Source organism: Danio rerio, chromosome 7, assembly GCF_052040795.2.
Source record: "Danio rerio strain M-AB ecotype USA chromosome 7, GRCz13ab, whole genome shotgun sequence".
NCBI classification, from domain to species: Eukaryota; Metazoa; Chordata; class Actinopteri; order Cypriniformes; family Danionidae; genus Danio; species Danio rerio.
The window spans coordinates 69107773-69132902 of NC_141027.1; the positions used below are offsets into that span (position 1 = coordinate 69107773).

At 36.4% G+C, this 25130-nt stretch overlaps 1 protein-coding gene and 1 long non-coding RNA gene across 2 annotated transcripts in view; one reads left to right on the forward strand and one right to left on the reverse strand.

Moving 5' to 3' along the window:
* The window catches only part of trip4 (thyroid hormone receptor interactor 4), a 149063-nt gene that overhangs the window by 98090 nt on the left and 25843 nt on the right, over positions 1-25130 (forward strand).
* LOC147836193 (uncharacterized) lies at positions 21659-24374 on the reverse strand. The gene is made up of 3 exons (XR_015496448.1): positions 24120-24374; positions 23645-23804; positions 21659-23420 (listed from the first exon to the last, which is right to left on the reverse strand). It is a non-coding gene; the product is annotated as an uncharacterized LOC147836193 (long non-coding RNA).

A 25130-nucleotide genomic window follows, 5' to 3' on the forward strand; every position in this document is an offset into this window, starting at 1 on the left:
CTTGCTACTGAAAAAACTGCTGACTTCAACACAATTGATTAATGTTGGGACAACATGAAGAAATTAAGTTAACTTATTAGTTTTTACAAATTTAAATGGATTGAACATAAAACAATAAATTTTCCCCACAAAAATTGTATTGTTTTAACTCATTTTAATTAAGTGGTTTGATCAAACAGCATTTTATAAGTGTTTTTAATGCTGTTTTTATTACTTTTACTTTTTAATTGGGTAGTCTTGTTTTCTTTTTAAATTTACATTCTTCATATGTTTCAATTTCTTATTTTCCTTTCTGTCTTTAGTACTGACATGTGCATCACTTTAATCAACGTCAGTTGTTTCCAAATGTGCTTTACACTCGAATATGTTTTGCTGCTTGTTTAAACTTTTTATTTAAAATGTGCTGAATCAATTCTGGAGTTGTTTTGGGACAACATAATTTTTATATGCTCAATCTATCACATTTGTAAAAATGATTAAGTTAACTTAATTGATTTGTGTTGGGACTGTCAGGATTCTCTCACTTTGATCTTGTGAATTCTTGTTTTGGTTGCTAGTCCAGAAACTAGTTATGTCTTGTCTTGTCTTGTCTTGTCTTGTCTTGTCTTGTCTTGTCTTGTCTTGTATATTAAATGTTTTCGGGTCAAGCACTCCTATCCTGTTCTTGTTTGTCTGCTTCTCTTCTATACGTGTCGTCTTGGCCACGCTTGGGCAGTGCATGCTCCCACTTGGCGTGGACACACGGGATCCTGGCATGCTTGGGAGGCATGCTTTCGTCCCGGTGTGTGCTTTGTTTGCAGCATGGTGTTTCGGTCTCAGAGCTCCAGTTTGTTTTGGTTTTGGTTGCTGCTAGGATCGTAAACCTGCATACTGCATGTGATATACAGGTAGTGTTTTGATTTTTGTGTACTCGTGTCTTGCATTCTGTCATGTCTTAGTGTTGTGTAGAGCATGTAGCTCCATGTTTACATGTTGGTTGTGTGCTTTGGTGTTGTGTTTCATGTGAACATGGGGTTAATGTGTTTTCTAACCCTGTTTTACATGAGCACAAGGCTTGCGCTGTGTCTTTGTACCATTTGTCTAATGTCTAGTCCCACACTCCTTGTTTAACCATTACTGGATTATTCAGTTCATCTGTTTTTTTGTTAATTGTTTCGCTTTATAGCTCCCTCTTGTCTGCTGTGCTGTGCTAGGTCATTGTCGCACATTGTTGTTTCCAGTCTTGTCCAGTCTTGCCTTTTCCTGCCAGCTTGTTTGTTTGTTTATTTGTTTGTTAATGTTTCCCCCTTGAAATAGCTTGTTTTGATGTTTGTTTTATTTTTTATAAATAATAAACCCATATTTATTTTTACTGCAATTGAGTCTTAGCTCCTTTCCCCACCTACTAATCATAACAGTGACAATATGAAGGAATTGTGTGGAACCCAGCATTTTTTTTTCAGTGTATAAATAAATATTGAACTGACTTGAAACCTGTATGTAAAAAAATAAATAAATAAATACTTTTTTCCCTCACTTAAAACGGGCACATTATTCCTCTACCCTTTTTTGGGCTTCATGGCTGACTTCTAAACCTTGCTGAAAAGTCGCTTAATGTCACGGTTGTCAGTGTGAAACTGTTTCGCTGTCATTTGGGGAGCGTGAAAAAGAGCCAGCGCTGGTGTTAGTCATCTTTAATGTTTACTATCTCTCTCTTACCTGGACAGCAGCCACCGCCTGAGCTAAAAGCGGGAGCGCCTTGCTTTGAGAGCCTTGAGAGAGATATGGCTGGAATTTCCCCAAAAGACTGCCGCAGAAAACAAGACCGGCATGGCAGGCATTCCTATCCTCTAATTGGACTTTCGCAATCAAAGAGAAATCCTCTTTCAAACCGTCTGGTAGAATCTCTCCCCTACTTGAAAGCAACTGGACGTGCTTTTCCATTTGAATCAGACTCATAATTGAAGCGTGGCAGAGGAGACAGAAAAGATGTCCTTGTTAAGCAATCAAACTGTGTTTTTTTTTTTTTTTTTTTTGAAAGAGAGATACAGCCCCAGATCGTGACTGCAGTAATTAGAGAGCTTTTTTCGGTTATATTTGGAAACACACTCGTGCTTGTCTCTGGAGGGAAAAGCTGCTGCTTCTGTGCTGCAGTGCATCAGCTGTTCACCTTCAAGCTGGATTTCCTGTTAGAAACGCATTAAGACCTACAACATCATAGCGAAATGACAAAAGGAAACAGATAACTGCCGAAAAATCATCCCAACAACTGTCGCCCCTGAAGAATTTCATCATTCAGATGGCGACGATTTGTTTTTGTTTCCTGGCCTCCAACACATTCACATTTTGCTTCTGTTGTTTTGGTATTACGTTTGGCTCAGTTTCTTGTGCTTTGATATCAGTAGCTTGCATTCATGCTACTTATTGACCTAAAATCCTTAGTGTTGTATTGTTACAAGTCTCTTTTGATTTGTTTGTTTGTTTTCGCTCAAAATGTAACTTTAGAAATAGTGGACCATATCATACACTTGGCACAATAAGGGGTCTATTTTCAGACCAGCGCAACCCTAATTTTCCCATTTTGCACCACGTTGTTTAAATAGCTAATTCATTTGTGACACTTTTTAGACTTGTGGTTGTTCTGGTCTAGAAAGGGGGTGTATTAAGGCGCATTTCTATTTTAAAGATCTAAAATATACACATTGCTTAATACACATCATTCATGACAACTTGCTTTTGTATAATGTCGTTATTATTATTAGCAGTATTATTTGTTATAGGCATATTTATGTTTGTATAAAACCAAGCTTAGATTTGTCAACCTGTCGGGTTTTGGACCATATGGGGCATAGGACGTGTGTTTGGATATACCTTGACCACACTTCGTTTTTATTGTTTATGCATTTTTTTGCTGGTAATTAGAACTGAATTTAGAAATAGTTTTGAAAGACATCTTTGTGCACAACAAACAAACTTAAATATGTAGGCCAATGGCCACCGTTTCCTTATCAACGACAGTAAATGAGTAAATTAAAGAGTAAAGGTAAAGTAGATGCAGAGTGGAGGAGGCTCGTTCTTTATCCTTGCGCTGCAGATAGTCTGTTTAACTGTTTTCTCTCTAGTGAAGCGTTCAGCTTTTTTTCTTTCAAAGTCCACCATGAAAATAGTAAATGCGCCATAGCGTGATGCAACTGACTCTTAAAGGGAATAGGAGATGAGACTCTGATTGGTTTAATGCACATTATATTCAAAACACCCCCATAACTCATCAAGAGAATAAGCACAACACTGTTAGACCACATTTTCTGTCCTTAAAATAGCAAAAGTGGGTCGGACACGCCCTTAATGCTTTTGCGCCATGCACTTTAGATTTTGAGTCTAGATCCTTAAAATAGAGCCCAAATACTGGAGAATAGTAAATTTGGGGATCTCTTATGAGTATCCATTTTTTAGATTGTTTAGATCAGTATTTAGTATATTGTAATATATAAGCATGTCTACACCAATGCGAGTAAATATACATGGTAAAGGAATAGCTGGAAAACTGAAAATCTGCTCACTATTTACACACCTTCAAGTGGTTCCAAACCTTTTGGAGTTTGATTTTTATGTTAAAAACAAAAGAAAATATTTTGAAGAATGGCAAGGTAATGCAAGTTTATTTATATAGCATATATAATATACATAATATAGATATATATACAAAAACTATAAAAACAGATTAAATGTGTTAAAACAGGTTATAAAAGAATGCAAAAAGAAGAGAAAAACATAATAGTGTGATCTGTCAGATGTAGCAAAGTGCTTATTCAGTAAAGACCCAGCTAAACAGATGTGTTTTAAGTCTTGACTTGAATGTGCTTGAATGTGCCTGTAATATTGTTCGTTGTTAAGTGGGAAGAAGAACACACAGTGCCTTTAATGTTTGAGCACATCTGATCATTTCTGAAAGCTGATTCCAGCAATGGGGTGTGTTAGAATGTTAGAAACATTTGACCATTGACTTCCATAGTAGGAAAAACAAATACTACAAAAGTCAATAGTGACCGGTTTCCAGCATTATTCAAAATATCTTCTTTTGTGTTCATTACTGTCTATGCTGCATTAAATGGTTTATGTAAATACACATTTAGCAAAAATGATGCCACTTCAGGTATGCTTTCTATGCCCTGACTTTGCTGTGTAAAGAAGTCTTTTGAGAATTTGAGGGTATTTAAACTGTGGCTATATTTAATTCAATGTGTTATTTGTATAGCTCTTTTCACAATAATTATTGTTCCGGCTTTACAAAAGGTGGACATTATTACATTACAATCAACGTAATGAGTAAATAATGACGGAATTTTACGTTTTGGGGTTAACTATTACTTTAAAGTCACACTTTGTGTAAAGTAAGTGAAAGGGAATTTTAAAAAATAGGGGAAAAGATGTACTCATTTTTAAGTAAGTGGTTTCAAACTATTTATATGGGCTGAGCGCAAACAAACAAATTACAAATTAAATTTAGTATGGTTCAACTTAGTTTGCTTGTTTAAATTCAGCCCAAATAGATTGTTTGTTACCGCTTACCTTATACAAAAATAAAGTAAATCCAATGAATATTTTCAGTGTAGAAAATATGATTTACTTTTTAGTTTATTAACTTTAATCCTGATTCATTTTTATTTATTTAAAATGATTACTTTAACATAAATTTGTATTAAAAAAAACGGCAATCTGTCACCACCTAATTTTCTCCACAACCACTATTAGAGAAAGATCATTTGATAATTAGTCATTTCCCATTGATGTTTCCCAGTCGGCTCTACAGGGACATGGCGGTCTTGATGACTGACTGAGGTTACACACAAACACACACTTCCCCATGGTAATTATCAGATCTTTATCTTATCTGCATTTTTTTTAGTACCAGTGCCCTTGAAAGTGCGCTGATAAAAAACCCATAGCAGAATCACACAGCGCTCAGAATGACTCTTTGTTTTACATTTCAGTGCTTCCCACAGCTAGCCCCGGCTTTGTGTTGAGCTTGTTTTAATCTCCATAGCTCTTGTTGAGCTTATTGTTGTGCTTTTGAAAGAAGTGTATTTACACTCCGAGAGCTGTCTGTAGCCACCTCGGCTGAGCCCAGACCTCTCTCAGCAGGATAATCTGCAGTCTGATCTGCTCACCCCCTACATAGCAGGCAGAGCTCGGCCGTCTTTGTGGGGGAAGGGCCCTCGCTCCAGCCTCCCCATGTATGGACTAGTTCTCTGTGAGCTGAAGAGGCCCTGAGTGCTCGTGTTTATACTGAGTCCCCATAGGCTTTGTGTTAGACCCCTATAACATTCACTCTTTCAAAACAGCACTCATGTTTTTTTTTTTTTTTTTCTCTCTTTTTGGGGAAGGTTTTTTAGTGTGTGTGGAAACATCAGTGACAATTTTTGACATGCCTTGTGTTTTTTGGCAGTGTTTTGCTTCTTGTAATGACTTCCCCAAACCCACACCCTCCAAATAAATGAAATACTGTGATATTAATGGTAAAAGACTGTCAAATTGCTACAGTAAAAGTCTGTTGATTTGTAAAATTAGTGTAAGTGTACGTTGACATTGTAACTTGCGTGACACTTAAAATTATATTTATTTATTTAAATAACTTTGTTTCTTATCACACTCTTAAAAAATGTTGCTATTGTTTAAATTACTTATGTAAACTGAGCTGAAACAACACAACTCTAGGGTTTTTTTTGGGACAACTTAATTGTTTTATGTTTTATGGACTTCAATATGAAGATTCAGATGCAAAAGTCGCTAAACGCCACTTCTGCCAAAAATGATATAATGGCACTGAGTGAATGCTTTAGGCTCGTACTACACTATCAACAAATAGATTCGCTTCAAATCATCTAAATCACAGCTTCAGTGCATTCAGAAGTAACAGTTTGTTTGCAAAAGCCGCTAAACACCACCAGCCTTTGACAGCCGCTATATCCCAAGAACCAATCAGAAGATTAAATCGAATTATATGTTTTCAATGTAGCAGGGCGCTGATAAGCCGGCTTTTTGAGGAGACATATTCCGCTTCCGATTTCAATTTTAAAAGACAGAGTTTGATGAACTGGATGAGCCTGTCTGTCTGTCAGTAAATATCAAGTTACCTCAAAACTGTGCATTATACGAAATAAAAAAAAACACAACGTGCTGTCGGAAGTGTATGTTTGTTTGTGCAGCGACGCTACTTTGAATGAGTGGTATTTACTATACAATAAACGGCAACTCCATTTTACGAAAGACAGAGTTATGATGCCGTTCTTTTATTTAACGTGGATGCTATGAGGATGAACACGGGACCAAGACCTTAAGTATAATGAGAATGAATGAATGAATGAATGAATGACAGCTTCTAAAATTGCTTAAGAGGCATCCTCTTTTTTCCCATTAGGCCTACCTTGTGTTTTATTTACTAATTTAAGCTATATTTAAAAAGATAAATATAACGTATAAAACTATATTACTATATTATATATTATTTGTATTACTTCATAATTCCTATGCATCTGATATGCTTTTATATTAATGGACAATGCACAGAGATTGATGTTTCACTATGCTTTTACACTACATTATTTGAATCTACCAAGCTTAGCTTACAATGTTTACATTGTTCTACTTACATTAAATCTAAATCCCAAATATCAGAAATGGCAACCTATTGTTAAGATTTAAATAATGTCAGTTTTAATGTTATTGATAAATGCACTTACTTTACAGATTTCATTCATTCATTATCCTACTACTTTTTCCCTGGTTTATCACAGCGGTATGAACCGTTACTTACTTGACAGATTTATACATTTTAAATTTCAGGTGGTTTGTGTGTTTTATATTTGGTACAATAATTTCTAATGGCATCTTAACTTTTAACTAATTACACTGTCTTGTTCCAATAGGTAGATTTAGAGGGTTTTACATAAAAAGCAGACATGGATTTAGCTGGTTTTGACGCAAAGAAAAATTAACCTTGTTAAAAACCAAAGAATTGTCTAAAGTGACATTTTTGAAAAAAGGTATTTTATTTACTAGCTAATAACCTTTTCAGTGCATATAAATAAAACTTCTGAACCTTATCAGAGGAGCCTGATAGAAAATGCTCATTTACAAGAAAAGACGTCTGATAGATTAAGAGGTTTTTGCATGTGAGCTCTTCATATGTTAAGTTATTCAATTTGTGTTGGGACAACATGAATGAATTGTCTGGAACCCTGCATTTTTGAGGAGTATTTTTGTTTGTGCTGTGTTTGGAAACACCTCAGTGACCTTAGGGTTTTTTCTTTCTGTTAATGTTTTGCTTCCCATAATGACTTGCCATAAAGATGTGGAAAAACAAAACAAGAAATGCTGTACTAACTTACTGTTAGATGGTAAGAATATTTATTATGTACGTGTGAAGTAAAACTTAACAGTCAATTTCATTAAATGACATGAGTATAATTAACTCAGAATTTAATGAAAGTTAATTCTACTCTTTTTAAAAGAGTTTTGAACTCAGTGTTGAAGGTACACTGTAAAAAGTGATGACTTATAGCGAATAAAACAATTTATTTATTAAACCAAAAGCAAGAAGTTGAGTGCACAAACATAATGTAAGTAAACCCATTGTAACTTGGAACCGTTACATTGACTTAATTTTTATAATTATGCTTATTGTACTCACTTTTTAAAGTCAACTAATCCCTTTTTACAGTGTCAGACTATGTCAGCATGTCTGTTTTCAAATAATTAATGTAATTATTACAATATTTGTGCTTCATTAGATTTTATAAAATCTACAATTATAGCCTGTGTTGAATTTAGAGGACACACTGGAGTCTGGAAGAGCAGATTTATTTTAGGTACTGAATGTCATTTTGCAAAATACAGAAAAGCTGGGGGAAAAACCAAATATAATAAAGGTGTAGTGGAAAAAGGTAATTAGTTTACTTTTATTTGAAAAAAGAGAGCAATTTGCATAATTATAAAAATCAACTTAACAGTTCCAAGTGGGTTTACTTACATTATTTTTGTGCAGTCAACTTGTTGCTTTTAAGACAATTGGTTTACTTGCTTTAAGTAACTAGTCATGTTTAAAAATTGATGAGTTATTTAAATACTTCATTACTTCAGTTTAAATGTCGTAAGTTCACAGTACTTAAATATATTAGTTTTTAACTTAACTGGTTTGTAGCAATCAGTTTTTGGGTTTTACAGTACTCAGTTGGTTTAAGTTCTCTTCATTTATTGGGTTTCGATGTGATCAAATTGCTTCCATTACTCAAATTAATTGAGTTCACAGTACTCATTAGGTTTAGTTTTTGAACTTAAATGGTTTGTTGCAATCGGTTTCCTCCAATGGTTTGAGTTACCTTAACTTTTTGTGTTTTACTGTGTATAAGTGTACATTGACATTAACTTGCATGACACTTAAAATTGCATTTATTTATTTATTTAAATAACCGTTTCTTATCACACTCAAAAAATGTTATTTTTTTGCTGTGTGTTCCAACTACCTATATAAAATGAGTTGAAACAACATAATTCTTGAAATTTTTGGGGGACAACTTCATTGGTTTATGTTCGTGTACGTGTAATGTGTAAGTGTATTAACTGGTGTATTAATTGGTAAGGTTATTATGTGCATGTAAAGAAGTGTAAATTGGCATTCCTAATATAACTTGCATGACACTTCAAATTGTATTTATTAACTGTAAATATCTATTTCTTTATCACACTCAATATATATATATGTATGTATATATGCTATAGAAAAGAACTGGTATTTGGCAAGATTATTTATTAAATACAGTGCTCAGCAATTGAGTACACCCTATTTTAAAATGAATATTTTTCTCTATTTCTTAGTGAATGAAGGCAATGTATTTTGGTGCATTTAAACGATACAAATTTAATAAACAGATATATTTATTAAAGTAATATTTTAGTTACCAAACATATTTAGAAACTGAAAGAAAATACAATAAAATTCAAGCAAATTATTGTAAAAAAAAAAAAAATACAACCTACAAAATGTCAACTAAATCTTAATTTTGTTTGCTTCTCTTGATTTGTTCTCTTTAAATTTGTATTTAATATTTTTCTATTACATATACATTTGGGTGTACAAGTTTTTTGGCCGTTATCGTAAGTTATTTTGATAGATAAGCTCCAGATTTGGCTTCAGTACTGACTAATCTAATGGACAGTTGAAGTCAGAACTACTAGCCCCCCCTTTGAATTTTTTAAACTTAAATATTTTCCAAATGATGTTAAACAGAGCAAGGACATTTTCACAGTGTGTCTGATAATATTTTTTTTTATTCTGGAGAAAGTCTTAATTGTTTTAATTTGGCTAGAATCTTTTGATAGTCTACAGAACAAACCATCATTATATAATAACTTGTCTAATTACCCTAACCTGCCTAGCTAACCTACTTAACCTAGTTAAACCTTTAAATGTCACTTTAAGCTGTAAAGAAGTGTCTTGAAAAATATCCAGTTCAAATATTATTTACTGTCATTATGGCTAAGATAAAATAAATCAGTTATTAGAGATGAGTTATTAAAAGTATTATGTTTAGAAATGTGTTGAAAACAAATCTTCTCTCCATTAAACAGAAATTAGGAAAAAAAAATAAATGGGGGGGGGGGGGATAATTCTCACTTCAACTGTACATGCACAAATATAATATAGTGAAGCTTCCTATCAAAAATATTAATTTAAAAGAGAGATTTTTTAGGGGTGTTCTTATATATGCTGAGCACTGTACGTGTGAAGTATAAGTGTACATTGACATACCGTTACATGAGTGTATATTGACATACAACTTAATTACTTTACAAATTTAGTTTGATTGAACATAAATTATCTTCTCCATAAATTAAAAAAACAACAACAAAAAAAACTGCTTTAGCCACAGTAAAGGCCATCTTACAGTTGTTGATTTGATTAAAAGCCATGGTTGATGTAACTGTTGGCCAGCATATGTCAATTGACAGTGCGAAAACAAGCAGGAAAATGGTTAAAGGGGGAAATTGAATTGTAAGGGCACCAGCTTGGTGGCTAGTTCCTATAACTACCTGACATTTCTGCAGAACCTATGTTGCCATTTACATGGTTGTTGCTAGATCAGATACGGCCGGAAGTTATCGAAAATGATTTATATTATTTATTTAATGTCCCATTTATTTGTTTTATCAACATCTACCCCCACCACAACCATCACAGTAATGTAAAAACAGTAATTGTACGAAGTATTATTCATGTCATCTATTAAATTACCTTATAAATTGTATTTTTTTAACATCTACCTCTACCCAAACCCTAAACCCGGCCAAAACAGTACTGTAAAATAGTAATTATTTTTATATAGTGTCCTAAAAATACTGCTAAATTGATGTGCGTATTGCACTTCCAGCCGGTCATGTATCCTATCTAGAGTTTACCCATTTACACTAATGCGTTTTTGTTTAAAACCATTTTGTTATGGTTACGGTTACTCCTGCTGTCTACACTGCTCTACCATCTCCAACCCACAAAAACAGAACCTTTTTGAAAACACTAAAGACCCCATTTTAGGTTGGGAATAAAAGTGTTCTTTTGGAAATGTCATTGTAATTTTGCTGCTTTTTTTTTTTTTTTTAGATTTTACATACACAAGAGGCTTATTTTCTCCATTGCATGTGCAGGTTCATTAAACAGCACAGAGTCATGGAAAAATCTGCCCATGGGTACAGAATGCTGAATGATATTATGTTGCTGTAAAATTTTTCACAGATGTTTCAAAAGCAAAACACCCAGTGTTTGATGAAAATGCTAAAAGTTTACTTTCTCTCAAACATGTTAAACGTGACTGTGGAACCATTTTGATGCTGTTTGTTTTACAAATAATGGACATTCAGAAATTAAATATCCGATGAGTGGCATTGAGAGGTTAAAGGGCACCTATGATGAAAATCATCTTTTGTAAGCTGTTTGGACAGGACTGTGTGTAGGTGTAGTGTGCCCATAGTCATATTGAAGTGATATAAACACAAGTCTCTCTTGTGTTTATTTTTTTTCTTGATGTTAAAATAAGATCTAAATCTCTCCCATTTTGAGGCCGACCGCAACGTGACATAGGAGTGCGGTTTCCCCGCCCACAGAATTGATTGACAGCTGCGTATTAACATGTCTCTGTTGAAACGCATATAATATCAACAAGACAGTACATGGGCAAAGCAACGGGGATTAAAGATCTGTTCAGCTCTCTGTGATCATCAATCATCATCAAATGTGATCAAGAATAAGTTTTACAAGTTTAAAACGTTTTTAAAGCAGTGCATGTTTGTAATGAATTAAAGCGATTCAAGTGAAGTAGATTAAAGTGAAGTAGCTGTGCGTGTGTGTGTGTGTGTGCGTGCGTGCGTGCGTGCGTGCGTACGTACGTGCGTGCGTGTGTGTGTGTATATATATATATATATATATATATAGTTGAAGTCAGAATTATTTGCCCCCCTCAATTATTATCACCCCTATTTATTTTTTTCCTTAATTTCTGTTTAACAGAGGGAAGATTGTTTCAACATGTTTCTAAACATAATCGTTTTTATTACTCATTTCTAATAACTGATTTATTTTCTCTTTGTCATGATGACAGTAAATAATATTTGACTAGATATTTTTCAAGACACTTCTATACAGCTTAAAGTGACATTTAAAGGCTTAACTAGGTTAATTAGGTTAACTAGGCAGGTTAGGGTAATTAGGCAAGTTATTATATAATGATGGTTTGTTCTGTAGAATATAGAGAAAAAAAATAGCGTAGAGGTGCTAATAATTTTGTTCCAAATTTTTTTTTTTTTATTAAAAACTGCTTTTTTTTCTAGCCAAAAGGCTGAAATAACACCCTTTGAGGAGAGAGTTGCCTCAATTGTGGGCGATACTTTACTGTCTGGAGTAGGATCCGTGTCTGTGGGAAAGTGACTAAAAAATGTATTAATGATTTATTGATATGGACATCAATATATCATGCATCAATGTAGTTTAGCATTAAAAATAAGGCTGACACCAGTATGGCCACCGATATATCATGCATCACTGTAGTTTAGCTTTCAAAATAAGGCTGATACCTCTATGACCATCAATATGTCATGCATCACTGTAGTTTAAATGAGACCCTTTTTTTGCATGACACATTTATGTTAATGCACAGAACATTTCTTCAGAACTAGGCATGCCAAAATATAAAATATGGAAATTATGACTTAACTGAGCTCGGGAAGTTATAAATAAAAGCAATGTATCAGAATGGTTATAACACATTTTATTTTGAAAGTAATTTTTCTAAAAACTAGTCTTGATTATTGTAAGCAGTTTTTTCTTTATTAAATGCATTTCTATTAAGATGTTTTACTAAAACAGTAGTTTTAGTATTATTATTCTTATTATTATTATTTTGTATCCTTCCAAGGCTATGTGTGTCTAAAAAGAAACCTTATGTCACAGAGTGCCCTCTTAAGTGCTCCTGACACATTCACTTGTAAAAGCAGTGGCTGTGTAGAGGTGTACGATACACTCCTCCGATGGACTCTGCATGTATTAATGCTTTGTGGCGTTAGACTGGCAGGTTTCCAGGGCTGCTCAATGAGGCAGCACTCAGTCTGCTGAGCTCTTTCTGCCTCGCGTCACTCTGTTTATTCTTCCCTGCACTCCAGCAAACCAGCTGAGCTCCTGGAATATACTCCCATCGGTTTCTATCTGCGTCCTGTGCTCACAATTACTGTGCCAGTCAATTCCTTAACACCCAACACATAACCTTCCAACCCGGGAACCCATTTTGGTGATTACCAAGAGCGTTTAATTCCACTGTCTCTGCGCACAGCCTTTAGGGAGCCAAATTGACCCAGTTTCTGTGTGAATCCACATTTAGACTGGCTCCGTGGGCTAACATCATCTATCCTTGATCTCACCCTTATAAACAAACAGCACATATATATCATCCTTTGCTGCACTCCTGCTCCTTTAATGAGTGCTTTGTGAACCGCAAACAGAACTGTTGTTCTTTGTGCTCATGTCTTACAATGATAACCGATTTATGGCCAAAGCTATGGCGTTAGCTGATAAGCTAATCTAGCGATGGTTCAGCAAAGGTGGATCCACACACGCTAAAAACAATGATTCATTCAATTTTCTCATTTATTTTAAGCTAAGTGGTTGCAAACAATTAATATAGGCTGAATTTAAACATTCATTCATTCATTCATTTTCTTGTCGGCTTAGTCCCTTTATTAATCCGGGGTCGCCACAGTGGAATGAACCGCCAACTTATCTAGCAAGTTTTTACACAGAGGATGCCCTTCCAGCCGCAACCCATCTCTGGGAAACATCCACACACACATTCCCACACACACAATACAGACGATTTAGCCTACCCAATTTACCTGTACCGCATGTCTTTGGAATGTGGGGGAGACCCGGAGGAAACCCACGTGAAGGCCGGGAAAATATGCAAACTCCACACAGAAACGCCAACTGAGCCGAGATTCAAACCAGCGACCCAGCAACCTTTTTGCTGTGAGGCGAAAGCACTACCTACTGCGCCACTGCCTCGCCTGAATTTAAACAAAGAATACAATTTTGTAACGTTCAACTTAATTTGTTTGTTTAAAATCAGCCAATATAAATTGTTTGCAACAAGTTCCCTTTAAAAGATTTAGCAAATCTAATGAATCATTCATTTCAGTGCTGTGGATTGCAGGTCTGGGGCCTCATGCATGAAGACTTGCGTTGAATTCATACTAAAACATTGCATAGGGACAAAGCTGTAAATGTGCGTACGCAGTAAAAAAATCAGATGTATGAAACACTTGCAGAATCCCACGCATATTCTCTTTGTACATTCAAATTAACGTGAAACTGAGCACACATGCAGAAGCGCAAAACCCCTTCTTGCCTCCACCCCCTAATAAAGATGGTAATGACTCCACTTTGGCAAAACCAAATGAAAAGGCAATGGCAAAAGCAAGCAAGAAGAGAAACTTCACAGAATGTGAATTGGAGGTGCTCCTATCACAGGTAGACCAGAGAAAACTGTTATTTGCTAGTTTGTCCTTTGAAAAATAACAAAAAGAAAAAAAAATAGAATGGAAGAGTTTAGCTGATGCGGTTAACGCTGTGGGGTCTGAACATCGCACTGTGAATGAATTAAAAAAGAAATGGTCTGATGTAAAGGTGCAGGTAAAGAGGAGAACAGCAGCGCACCGCCAAAGTGTGGACCGAAGGGCGGGGGAACAGGGGATGCTGAACTAACACTGAGGAGAAAGTTGCCTCAATTGTGGGCGACACTTTACTGTCTGGAGTAGTATCCGTGTCTGTGGGAAAGTGACTAAAAAATGTATTGATGATTTATTAATAAGGACATAGATATATCATGCATCACTGTGGTTTAGCATTGAAAATAAGACTGATACTAGTATGGCCTCCAATATATAATGCATAATTGTACCAATATATGAAATGTGGCAAAATATGACAATTTTGCTAACTGTGATAACTCATAACTTATATTAAAAAGCAGATAACCATTGTATAGGCCAGTAAATACAGATCTTGATTTGACATGCATCTAAAGTGCAGTAAGTAACTGAGATGATTAATAATTGATTGACCTATATGTAAATATTTTTCTTTTTAGAACAATAACATTAAGCAAAATAAGGCTGAAACCAGTATTGCCAGTTGTGAAGCCTAATTAAACTGTTAACCCTAATGCATGTTGTGGAATGCATGTTTCAGGTATTATGAATGTGATTGTGTGTGTTTACTTTCTGGCTCACGCTTAAACTAAATATGAAATATGGCAAAGTATGACAATTTTGAAAACTGTGATAACTAATAACTATATTTAAAAATCCGATAACGGATATATAAGCTAGTAAATAGACATATTTATTTGACATGCATCTAAACTGGAGTAAATCGCTATTATATCTAATAATTTTTTGGCAGATATATTTATTTTTTCTTTTTTGACTCAAATCCTTGAACATAAGCATTAAAAATAAGTCTGATACCAGTATGACCACCAATATATCATGCATTACTGTAGTTTAAATTATGCCATGTTGTTTGCATGAAGTATTTATGTTACTGTAAGGAACATTTCTTCAGAACTAGGCTTACCAAAATATAAAATATGGCAAAATATAAGAATTTTGTTAACTGCGATAACTAATAACTCTATATTTAAAAAGCAGATAACCGATATATAGGCCAGTAAATACAGATGTTGATTAAGCAAGAATCTAAACCTTAAGTAGCTGAGGTAATTAATAATTTATTGGCAAATATATTTTTTTTATTTTTGGACTTGTGTCATTGTAAATAGGCATTTAAGTTAATATACTGAACACTTCTTCAGAACTAGGCAAACCGACATATTAAATATGGCAAAATACAACAATTTTGCCAAGTGTGATAACTAATAACTCTTGATATTTAAAAATATGTCAACTTATATATAGGCCAGTAAATATAGAACTTGGTTTGACATGAATCTAAAGTGGAGTAAGATGCTATTATAATTAATAATTTATTGGCAAATTTATATGTTTATTTTTCTTTTTGGACTCAAATGATTAAAAATAAGCATAGGAAATAAGGCTGATACCAGTATGGACTCCGATTTAACAAGCATCACTGTAGTTTAGCATTGAAATTAAGGCTGAGACCAGTATGGCCACTGATATATCATGCATCACTGTAGTTTAGAATTTAAAATATGGCTGATACCTGCATGGCCACCGATATATTATGCATCGCTGTAGTTTAACTAATATCCTTTTGTTTACATGACACATTTATGTTCATTTACAGAACATTTCTTCAGAACTAGGAAAACCAAAATATGAATTATGCCAAAATCTGGCAATTTTGTTAACTGTGATTGCTAATAACTCTAGATTTTAAAAGCCGATAACCGATATATAGGCTAGCAAATACAGATCTTGATTTGACATTAATCTAAACTGTAGTAAGTTGCTATTATAATTAATAATTTATTGGCAAATATATATATATATATATATTTTATTTTTATTTTATTTTTTTTTTGGACTCATAACATTGAAAATCAGGCTGACACCAGTATGGCCAGTTGTGAAGCCTAATTGAACTGTTAGCCTTAATGCATGTTGTGGTAACCAGCTGTATCTCAGTGTTCCTACCTCCAATTCCAGGTAATATAGCTGTGATTTCGTGTGTTCACTCTCTGGCTCATACTTAATAGAGGCACAGCCATGGCTGCGAGTGCAACCAGTTCTTAGCCTCTGCAGGGAGATGTCAGGCAAAGCAAGCCAGCTGAGCGCAAGCCCTGGATACGGTCAGAGAGAGCGAGGGAGTGTGTGCGGATGTGTGTGAGGGGGTAGTGCAGCTCAATTTCCATTTTTATTAACAATCCTGTTACCTCTGTCAGGGAGACGGATGGACGGGAGCTGGTGGATCAATGTCACTCTCCCTCCAGCATGCCAAACAGCCAGCACAAGCACACCATTAACTGCTTCCTGTCCTACCCCATGCTCTGCGCTCAGCCCACAAGGAAGAGCTATAAATACTGCTTATGTTACCTTTCTCAAGGTCTTATCAAAGGAGCAATAGTCTTTAACAGGCACTACAATGTGATTTCTTGCCATTACACTGCAGGTAATTGATTGTTCAAGTGCTTGCTGTTAACTTAATTAGTGGTGTTTTCAAAGGCAAGCAGCACTATTGCTAACACTCATGTGGGGAATTATGGGTTTGTTCAAATGCCTAAATCGAAGTATTAAATTTTGGTGACTAACTAGTTGTGTTTGTGTGACAGACATGAGTGATTATTCAAATAGTACAGCTCTGGGAAAAAATTAAGAGATCATTCATTCATTCAATCATTTTTCTTTTTGGCCTTTGCACACTGAAGTCAGACATTTTTTTTTTTTTTTTCACGTAAACAAACCTTGCACACTGAGTCCAATGCGTATTAGTAAATCCATTACGAAAAAACAAAACATTTCGGAGCCAGTTTCAGTTTCAGCTTTGTTCTCCTCTCTTCTCCAAAGTAGAAAAAGAAAGAGGAATAGGCTTCATGTTGTGTTCATCCAATATTAGAAGGTGAGTTTAGCTCATTATCGAAAAGCTGCGCTGGATTATCACCAAATGCAAAGTTTATTTTAGGAAATCAGTGGATCTTTGATACATTGCTTGTGATACTTCACACATTCACGTATGTAAACAAATTCTAAACAGAGACTGGTACCTGTAGACATAATAATGGCCCTTTTTACGTGGTACGGTACGGTTCGGTATTATTTTATGGCCGTTTCCACTGTCAAAGGGTACTTAAAAGTAAACCATACCACTTTTTGGTCACCCTTTGCAAAGGGTACCTAGTATGAAAAAATCCCAGCCGAGACATTACACCGTAATAATATATGCATATAACAACAAGTCATGGTCGACCCCTGCTCAAACAAACCTTGTCGTCGTTTTGATGTACAGCCACAAAGCCAAGAACAAAATCTGCAATGTTCTGTTGTTGTTTTAAGAGCCCGTCTAAAAGTGCAAGCGGTTACACTTTCTTCAGAGAGCTTGCCGCGCGACTATATTTGAAATAACGAATGTCTTGAGCTCATATTAATAAGGTGGGCGTGATTATTGAAGCGCCTCTGATATTCAATCCTCTCAGAAACAGACAAATGCAAGAGAAGCCGGAAAAAAACAGCAGCAAATGATGCTTTCTGCAGCATAGAACATGAACAAACTGTCTTGTTTAACTATTATCTTCACCTTTTGGACTTTTATGAACTCTGAATGACGAAATTACTCTCTAACAGAGGTTACATGTGCTGCTGAAGATTAAAGACACAGATGAGAGCTTTGCACTGACTGTGGGCTATATTTTATCTTGTTTTTGAACCCAATTAAGGACTAAATGTACTCTGTGTGTTGTTTTTTTCTGTAATTGATAAAATATTGGAGACTGTAAGGGTCTGTGTGTGTTCATATATGTTGAATTTATTTATTTATTTTATATAATTGCAGGCGTTATAGTAGGCTATTTCGCACTGTCATTGATCTGCAGTTATAATCAAATCATGTTAATAGAAAGGTTAATAATGAACATTTTTTACAGAAGTATTTATGTGTATAAAGCTGTTTTGTGAGAAGTGCTTCTTATATGGTATGTGAACGACCCGCATGGCTTTACTGTGACATTTCCTCGAGGAAAAATGAAGTCGTCTGAGGGTCGTCTTAGTACCCTTTGGCAGTGGAAACGTAAGCCTGATAAAAGTGGCCTGTACCGTACCATACTGTACTTCTCAGTGGAAATGGGCCATTATAGATGGTGGCCGCGTTGACGTGTCGAAGCAATGAACCGAACATAGATCATGCTTTCTATTATAAAGTCTACAAGCCATATGTCTGAGCACACATGAAGCAGCAGGTTCTTAACTGTCTGCCACATTCTGTCTTTAATTTATGTATTGTGTTTATCATAAAGTTATCTGTAGCTTAAATGACTGCATTCAGTATTTAGCTTTTCGCTTGCACGGTGGCTCTGAACTGACAAAACAGCTCTCAAAGTGCTTTTTCAGATGGAAAAAAAATGGTACAAACCTGGTTCGAGTTTTTTTTATGACAGACGAAAGTTTTGGACGCAATGTGTCAATACAATTCACACAACATGAAGTTGAATTATTTTTTTAACGTACGAAAATTACGGATGAAAATTTCAGACTCAGTGTCAATAAACTTTAATCTCTATTTTAGCCATCACCACAGCGCAATAAACCGCAAACTATTCCAGCATATGTTTTACGCAGCTAATGCTCTTCCAGCTGCAACCCAGTACTGGGAAACACCCATACACACTTAAACACACACATACACACACAAACACTACGGCCAATTTACTTTATTAAATTTACTTACTGCATGTCTTTGGACTGTGGGGGAAACCGAAGCACACGAAGGAAACCCATGTGAACACGGGAAGAACATGCACTACACACTGAAACGCCAACTGGCCCTGCCAAGGCTCGAACCAGTGACCTTCTTTTTGTGGGGTGACAGTGCTAACCACTGAGCCACTGTGTCACCCTTATCAAAAGCTCACTGTTAAATATGTTTTTTCACCAAGTTTACTTCTTCATTCTATCCTTTTGACGCTTTCGATCCTTTTAACAACTTGGGGGAAAAAATTGTTCTTGGATAACATTTACAGAAGGTTGAATTATTATTTCATACCAAGAAAACCTGAGCAATCTTATTATAAATATCTAAAAAGCTATTTATAATAGTATATCAAAATGAACTCAGAACTATCTCAGAATACTATAGCAAATGTGTTATAGAAACCATTTGAAAAACCTAAATTAGTAATTTAAGTACATAAAACATCTTGTTGTTGATCCTAGCTGTAAAAGCAACAAATAATAACTTGACTTATTGTTAATCATTTGAAAAAACTATGAAGTATGTCAACCCGCATCCCAATCATCACAAATACTGCACAAGACCTATTGGAACCCGCATGGACCCAAGATTCTCACAGAAATCATTCAAGTTTGATGAAGAAAAAATCATGGTTTGGGGTTATATTCAGAATGGGGGCGTACAGGAGATCTGGAGAGTGGATGGCAACATTAACAGCTTGTGCGCCAGGATTGGCCAGCCCAGTCACCAGGTATGAACATTATTGAGCATGTCTGGGGTACGATGAAGGAGGAGACAGTGAAGATGAATCTAAATAATCTTGATAATCTCTAGGAGTCCTGCAAGAACGCTTTTTTTGCCATTCCAGATGACTTTATTAATAAGTTTTTTGAGTCATTACAGAGATGTGTGGATGCAGTCCTTCAAGCTCATGGGAGTCATACACAATATTCATTCTTATTTCACTGCACCCTGACTTTATATTCTATAATGTATAGTATTTCTGTTAAGTGACAAGACTTTTGTCTAAGCAAAGTCAGACTCTACTGTCCTAATTAAATCATTAAAAATCAAGGCATGATCATACTTTATTTTTCTAAAATAAGCCTAATCTAGAGGCTGTTGCCTTTCATATAAGCCACTTTTGATTCTAAAAGTCAAGTTATTATTTTTTGCTCCTAAAATTTGGATAGGCGACAAGGCTTTTGTCAGATAATGTGCATTACTTTCTTGTGCAAAATTTGTGCCATTAATCTGTTAATTTTACAGTTGTTTTTCATTCTTGGTTTGAATTAATGCTGGAAGATGAACAGTTGGAGAAGTGCTCGGAAAACCTCTCCTGCTGGTTTTTGATTTGTGTCTCACTTACGCCAACAAGAAGAGGACCCCTGATATTTAGAGGGGATGATTTCTCCTAGAGAGCCATTCACTCTGACATCTCTGATTGTAACAGAGAACAAACTGTGATGGATTTTGCATGCACAATGATTAATTTAGAGAGGTTGTGCGTGTGTGTGTGTTTGTGTGTGCGTGCAATCTGGGCTTTATCTCATGAGACTGGTGCAGGAGTGTGTTTGCTGACGAATGCTGAGCTTGACTGCTCTCACTGTGACGTTGAGGAAAGCTTTGGATTCTTTCCATGCTTAAAAGACTAGCATAGCTGATCACCAGAATGTAACACTAGTGTGCTGATGTCAGGACAGTCTTCATGGTGGGGCCTGAAAATCACCCCAACCCCCAACAATGTACGACCTATTTTGAAAGGCCATACAGCGTGGACCTCCTAAGCCAATGGTTAGCCGTTGAGGCAGTTGGCTCATTGGTGAGCATCTATCCAGCTAGTTTCTTTGGTGTATTCTTTGCATCATTGGCTGGAGTTCCCTTGATTCAGCTTGTATAATTGATTTCAATGGCGAGAAAGAGCATTCTGATTGGCTTTTCAGCTATGGATCCAATAGCAAATCAGAGCACAAGGCCAAAACTAGAAGAGACTAGCCCAAGTAAACAATGCAACTCAAGATGGACATACAAATTTGACCTAGATCTGTCTGTCAAATAAATTGCCATATATATTCATTGCATCGCTTCATCAGCCTAGCATTTCACATAGTTTGTTGTAAATATATTAATACTCGTTTGTTTGTTGTTTTGCCTCTGATTTTGACCAAATTCTTAAAAATATGAAGAAATACAAAGCCAGCTGTTATTTTATCACATTTTTTCAAATTTTTGCAAATAATATGAATTAGAGCTGGGCGAGACAGCAAAAAAAAAAAGAAAAGAAAAAAAATCACAATATCATGTTTCATATCATTCGATATCGATAATTGTTGAATATTCTTTCACAATCCATTTAAGATTATTAGGATTTTTTAATTTATTTAACCACTTTATTTTAATTTACCAACTTTACTAAGGCAAAGAGTTTTAATAGTCAAAAACAAACCAAACATATTTTACAAAAAATATCCAATCTCTTAAAGTGTTAAAGAGACTCCTAAACTTGATAAACAAAATGTTACAGAGTGTGTGCAATGGTAAAGTGTAAATACTGAACAATCAAAGCAAACTTTTAGGTAGATCAGTATCTGTAAGGTGTCAATAATAATGATACAGTAAACCTCAAACTCTTTTCAAATAGTGAAGTTGAATGACTACATTACCCCTATGCTAAAAAAAATAATAATAACTTTCAGATGGGGAGCTAGTGGCTGGAATGCACTAGAAAATAAACCAAAAAGCCACTCTGGAGAAATCCGTACAACCTTTTTTTTTATTTACAATCTTCTCACTGCTGCTATTCGGCACTCATCTTTGCTTGTGTTGTTATTCTGATCTGAGGTGGCGATGACGCAATCCAACCAGAGTCCATTCACATATCGCGTCTAAAAGCATGTGAAAATGGTGCGGCGCATGGATTCCTTCACCAGTTTCAATGGGCTTTGTGCTCGTGGCGTCCGTTATAACTAGGCGGCCATCAACCGTTTTTTCAGAGGATGACAAACGAACAAACCATTGCTGCGGTTCTGGTACAACTTTTATTTATGGAGAAAAAGCACTGCAGTGTTTGGGCGCTCTGTGTTTGTCTGGGGTAATTAGTCTACAGTTATTACTGAAATGTGTATATTCTAGTGTGAAGTGTGAAGCAGATTGGTTCTAGTTACATAAATTGCAGCGTGCTCTTGGCATTCATCTAGGTGCACCTGAAAAATGTGAGTGCATCACGTGCCCCACTTGCAGACAATGTGCACGTTACTCCCTAAGCTTATTGGCATTCCTTCTAAGCTGTACCCTCAGCTGACAAGTTTTAGTATAAACTCTTCATACTGAACGTTTTTTTATCGTTATTGGCAATGGTGTTTGGTAAAAAAAAACTGATATCGTTTTATCAGTCAAGGCATAATATGGATTATAAGACTATCAGATGTTTCCACAAACAAGCTTTTCTTTAGTGATCAACAAAGTACTGTAAAAAAAAGGCAATTACTTATTTGTTTACAATTTTTTTGTGTCTAGTACTAGTTCTGGTTACCTTTATTAGCATAAAAATACAAACTTCTGCCTCTGGCAGTTAAAGAAAGCTTCATCCTCTCATGCAGGCGCAGAATGCACATTCTAGTTTGAGTCAGCTGCCGCTCTTTTTGTGTACTTAAGTGCTGCTTTAGCCCAGATGAGACCAGCCGCAGACACAGGCTTCCTAAGTGACAATACAGTCAGTTTTTGTTGCCGCTAATTATTTAACTCTGGCTAAGTGTGTAATATTGGCTGCCCTCACCTAGCTTCTTACCTAGTTTATCCATCTAGATATCTTTAGTTAACCCATTTTCATGCTATCTACTCTCTTGAAAACAAAGGTTATTTAATGGGCAACCCAGGCTCCTTATTGATACGTACCCCTGTATACTATATTTCACAAAATACGTCCCAGGAAGTGTGATTTTTTTTGCATCTTTCACACATCCACCTGATGTGGATGCTTTTTTCAGATCACAAATTTCTTTTGCGAGCCATTCACACCTGCTGTTCTTAAAGAAATCCACCAGAGGCAACTGTCGACTGATTGACTTACTACCACCACCCTCCCCCTTCCCTAAACCCAACCCATAGTGTTTTCAAAAGCAATCCAGAAAAAAAAAACCCTCGTCGCCACCTGATTTTTACCACGTTTACAGATCTTACCAAATTCTCACCTTGTTATTAACTTGTTTATTTTTCTTCTTCTGGCGACGCAGTGGCGCAGTAGTTAGTGCTTTTGCCTCACAGCAAGAAGGTCGCTGGGTCAGTTGGCGTTGCTGTGTGGAGTTTGCATGTTCTTCCTGCGTTCGCGTGGGTTTCCTCCGGGTCCTCCGGTTTCCCCACACACCTAAGACATGCAACACAGGTGAATTGGGTATGCTAAATTGTCCGTAGTGTATGAGTGTGCGTGTATGAATGTTTCCCCGAGATTTTGCTGGAAGGACATCCGCTGCGTAAAAATGTCCTGGATAAGTTGGCGGTTCATGCCGCTGTGACCTCCCCGGAATAAAAAAGGGACTAAGCCAGGGGGGGGCAAACTCGGTCCTGGAGGGTCAGTGTACTGCATAGTTTAGCTGCAACACTAATCAAACACACCTGAACATGCTAATCAGTGTCTTCAAGATCACTAGAAACCTATAAGCAGGTGTGTTTGATTAGAGTTGGAGCTAAACTGTGTAGGACACCGACCCTCCAGGACCGAGTTTGCCCGTCACTGGACTAAGCCGACAAGAAAATGAACATTTTTCTTCTTCTTTATTTTACCTGCTTTCTGGAATCGTTCTTTGCCGTTCTTTGACTCAAACCTCATCGTTGCGGTCAACTCCTCTCTGCATCTCAAGTCCGCCAACTGAGGCTACTGGGCATACTGGTAACAGCGGAAAAGCCATCCACGGATGTAAGCAGTCAACTGGTAGCACAAAAAGAAACACAAACTGTCTGTGGCGTCATACCGCCCCGTAGCGTTCATTTTAAAAATCAAATGCAGCCATACGTAGCTCTGGCTACATATGCTCTCCAGAAATGTATACAGGGGTTCATTTTTATGAGTCTGTTTTGCTAATGTGATGTGTGGTTCCTTAAGGAAAGATTCAACGAATCTTTAAAATAGAACGAGAAGTAACGCTTTATTGCTGACCGACCTAAAAGTTTTGCAGATGAACACCATGCTTCTGCTCATCCACCACCATACATTTTCAAACCAAACAGGACTAGCCTGGAAATGAATACTTGTCTAGGCTTGTCTTCAACATGGCAACCCTGTGCTTCATTTCTTATTGATACACTGACAGGACACTGTCATCCCAGTCTTGGTGGACGCCTTACTTGATTTCAAGAAAATGACACTAGAGATGTTAGGCATAGCACAGTGTAGAGTCTCCGCATGTCATCCCGGATCTTATTGTCAATTTGTCTTTGGAAAAAAAAAGAACAAAAATCTTGGCAAAGTATGGATCAGCTCATTGTCTGTCTATCCCTCATAGCCACACGTCAAATTAAATATTAATCTAGCCAGACTAGGGTCTGTTGGCAAGCATGTTCAGTGTATGATTTTGTCTGTCCTACCATCCTCATTTGTTCTCTTTTAGTCTAGCCCCCACACACACACATACACACACATCTCCATTTGCCCTTGCAGCAGGGAAGGTTCAACTCTCCCTCCCCCCAGAGAGCAGCTTTGCACTTGAGCTGACCGTTAAACATGCTTTGCTGGGTTGCCATAGGAGGGCTGAGCACAAAGGCACTGGTCCTGACCCCCGAGCGACTGTTAGCAGGGCTCCTGCGGTCTCTGGGAGAGAAAAAGAGGCGCCCACATCAAGCTTAAAGATTCTCAGGAAGCTGTCAGCGCTGACACATTTCTCCCTCTGCACTGCTGCACATATATGCAAATCTCAGCGCCTCAAAAACAGAGCACCAGATCAGCCTCAATTTATTCCCCCCTTCTGTTTTTCTCCTCCTTTCTCTCATCCGCTTTCTTTTGCCTCTCCTCTGCTAATGAAGATTTTTTTTTTTCTTGCCCTGCCTCCCCCTCACAGGAGAGAAGTGGAACAGAGAGCGCGGCAGTGTTTGAGTGTGGGGGAGCGGTCATGTACTCAAGTGTTTCTCATTAATGAATGATAATGGAGCCATCATATCTCATGTAAAGAGCTCTGTGACTAATTGTGCTACACAGTTT